Source organism: Tupaia chinensis, unplaced genomic scaffold (genome assembly GCF_000334495.1).
Source record: "Tupaia chinensis unplaced genomic scaffold, TupChi_1.0 Scaffold000029_1, whole genome shotgun sequence".
In the NCBI taxonomy this organism is placed as follows: domain Eukaryota; kingdom Metazoa; phylum Chordata; class Mammalia; order Scandentia; family Tupaiidae; genus Tupaia; species Tupaia belangeri.
Window position 1 is genome coordinate 248202 of NW_006159459.1, and position 3993 is coordinate 252194.

The window sequence follows — 3993 nt, forward strand, 5'->3', positions numbered from 1 at the left end:
AATAAGGATTCTCTTAGGGACCTTCTGACCTTTTCCTTGCTTTGAGCTGCCTCCGAAGTGGCCCTGCTTGAAAAGATCCCCCTGCTTTCTATCTCTAGGAATATTGGGAGGTAGCCCTAGAGTACAGATTTGCATGTCCTCTCATGAGGCCCACAGAGCTCTTTCTGTAGGGCTGGCTCAGAAGACCTTAGTCAATGTTCCAAGTACACACCCAATGATATTCTATCATTGCGCTTTGAGAAGGAAAAAGGAAATACTATTTCTATTTTACATTTTATCTCATTTAAACTTTTGCTAAAAAAAAAAAAACCCATGTAGTTGGGTAGTTATTGCCATCTTTCAAGAAAGGAAAGAGTTCCTTCCCGAGATCATATGATCTGAATACTAATCAGATTTTGCTATGTTACAAACAATCCCCAAATTAGTGACTTAAAACAACAACTGTTTGTTTAGCTCACAATTCTAGGGATTGTGTGGCTGACAGCTGGTTTGTTGGGAATAGGGCATGACTGGGCACATGACCTGTCTCGTCCTCCCATAGGCAAGCCTGAGCTTGTTTACATGACAGCTTGGCAGGATTCCAAGAGGAAGGGTGAATGGGTGCAAAGCCTCTTGATTTCTAGGCTAGGAACTGGCAGCGCATTCCTGAGCCACAGTCTATCTCTCAGAGCAAGCCATGAGGCTGTTCAGATGCAAGGGATGGTGGGGTAGACACCACTGCTTATGAGGAGGGGCTGCAATGTCACATTGCAAAGGGGCAGGCAGACAGGGAGGGGTGAGAATCAGGTTCTCTTAAGCAATCTGTTATAGTTGTTAAATGGTAGAGAAAGGATTTGAGCTTTCAGTTAAGAAAGTATATGCATGAATGTATGAACAGCATTCACATAGTAAAGTAAGGGAAAAGAAGGAAGAGAAAGTCTTATTCTTACTTCAGCAGTAGGAAAACCCATTCTAATCTAGTCCTTTTCACCATATGTAAACACCATTAAGAGTTTCTTGTGTGTTGGAACCAGCAGATGGCATCATGATTATATCGTTGGACTCCCACATAGATGACTGTGGTTTGTGGCTTTAAACTCATGCTGGGTGCATGTGCATGCATGCCTAATATCCTGAGAGGAGAATGAAGGGGAAGGGATTGCAGCATGGTGACGCCAATTGGGCGATGATTTCTTGCTCTCTGTTTCTCTGTCTCTCTGGTGAGAGCACGTGCCCTATAGCAAAAACAAAAACAACAACAAAACAACAAACAAAAAACTCTTTCAAAAATTTTTTTCTTGGGACCAGCAGTTAGCGTAATGACTATGTTGCTGGACTCCCATGTAGTCGACCGTGGTTCAAGTCCCGGACCTGGTGGCTTAAACTCACATTGGGCGTGTGTGTGTGCTGCCAAAGATCCTGAGAGGAGAACGGAGGAGAAGGGATTGCGGCGTGGCCATCCCCCCTGGGGGGTGATTTCTCGCTTTCTGTCTCTCTGTCTCTATCTGCCTTCCTGGCGAGCGCACGCGCCCTATTGTAAAAACCTCTCAAAAATTTTTCTTGTGTGTTCTTAACAATTTTTTTCTTGCATATTCACAATAAGGAGTCTAATACATATACTATGCTGTACTTTGTTCTTTTCATTTAACAGTGTAACTAAGAACTCTTCCCATAGCAGCATAAACAGAAGTACTCCATGCCTTTACTATTTACAGAGTAATCAAGAGAATAAATGTGCTATGTTTTATTCAATCACATCCTTTATAGGTGGATGTATAAATTGTTTCTAGTTTTAGTTGTTACAATGGTGCAGTGAACCTTCTTGAATATTCTTTGTATACTACTAGTAGATTCCTAGAAATGGGAATTTCTAGGTCCCATGTTATATTCCAGCCTTGGTCTGTTCCCCGATCAGATGCTCTTTCCAAGACGGTTATCTGATTGCCACATGTTTTTCCAGCCTTTTCTACTACTGGAAGCTACCTTAGGAACCACGGACCACTCTGCGCATATGCACGTATGTGATGTGTGCTCATGAGCTTTTTAAACCCTTTATTTCCCGGGCAGGTTCAGAGCTATGAATGATTAAGGTCTTCTAAATGAATCCAGATTAGTCATCTTTCCTGAGTTGTTTCTTATTTCTCTTATTTATTTATTTATTTTTTTAGTTTGCAAAGGGTACATGCCATACCACAACCCCTTCTCCTCCAGGCTCCCTTTGAGATTTTTGGGCAGGCTTCCATGTGCCTGGCATGATTTGTTGCCGGGTCTGGAACTCAAAGCATACAGTCAGTCATGTGGGAATCTAGCCACCGTAAACTCCTTCACACCACCTCTGAGTCTTTTTTTATACATTTTTTTGGGTCATGTACTATTGGGTCATCAGGAAAGTCATGCATTTTTCATAGAAAAATATGTCATGACGTCCCCGACGACTGAATACTGTGTTGTAGGTCAATTAGAAAAGAATCCTAGAGTTAACATACAAATGATGGGTTCAATCTAAGTGGAAGCCTACTATATAAGCGAGTGAGGATTTCATAAGCAGTGTAAATAGTGATGCGTGGTAAAAGAATGAAGTGAATCATCACACAGCAAACAGTGGTATAAGCCTATTGTCACCCTGAGCAAGTTATATTACCTGAATTTCATTCTTGTACACAGAAACTTTAATAGTTTGTGAAAATCAGGAGACCAGCAGATGGCATAATGGTGACGTTGCTGAACTCCCATGTAGTTGTCTGTGGTTCGAGTTCTGGACCTGCTGGCTTAAAATTCACTCTGGGCATGTGTGTGTGTGCCCAAAATCCCGAGAGGAGAATGGAGGAGGAGGGATTGTGGTGTGGTTGTCCCCTCGGGGAGGGGGGGTGATTTCTTGCTTTCTATCTCTCTGGCAAACACATATGCCTATAGCAAAAAAAATTCTCTCAAAAAATAGTTCATGAAATTAAGTATAGTAGTAAACATGCAGTGACAGAACTTCTTAAGACCATATTTTCATCATTCTTTAATATTGTTTTCAGGTTTCTCCATGGATCTGATGCCCACATGCCACTTTCCTGGGTGCTAGTTGAGTCCTTGATGTTTAACTGAGTTTGTATGAACTTGGCTCTATTATGAAGAGCAGGTTGGTGACCATAGAATCTGGAGGTGGCATGCAAGCCACTCAGATTCCTCACTCTGTTTCTTACAGCCCCCAGTCATGTCCCTGAGTAGATATAGACTATTGTTCTGGAGAAAGGAAGAAACAACAGGGGGCTCATTTTTATGATGTGGGGAGCCTGCATTTTAGGGCTGTTCTGCAGGTAGATTAAATCTGCAGATTTCCAGATAATACAGGTGCAAAAAATAGCAATTACTTGGTGATTTGGATTCTTGAGAGAACTATAAACATGTGCCTCAGACTTTTGAGCAGGAGCTATCCAATCTCCCATCTGCTACTTAATAACACAGACATCACTTTGCTAAAAAATAGAAACCTAAAATGTATCCTTTTCTCTTTTTTAAAGGATTATTTTATTTAATTTTATTCATCATTATTGTTATTATTTTAATTTGACTAGACACACACACACACACACACACACACACTCACAAACACACATACAGAGAGAGAGAAAGAGAGAGAGAGAGAGAGAGGAGAAAGAGGAGTAAGGAGTCTAATACATATACTATGCTGTACTTTGTTCTTTTCATTTAACAGTGTAACTAAGAACTCTTCCCATAGCAGCATAAACAGAAGTACTCCATGCCTTTACTATTTACAGAGTAATCAAGAGAATAAATGTGCTATGTTTTATTCAATCACATCCTTTATAGGTGGATGTATAAATTGTTTCTAGTTTTAGTTGTTACAATGGTGCAGTGAACCTTCTTGAATATTCTTTGTATACTACTAGTAGATTCCTAGAAATGGGAATTTCTAGGTCCCATGTTATATTCCAGCCTTGGTCTGTTCCCCGATCAGATGCTCTTTCCAAGACGGTTATCTGATTGCCACATGTTTTTCCAGCC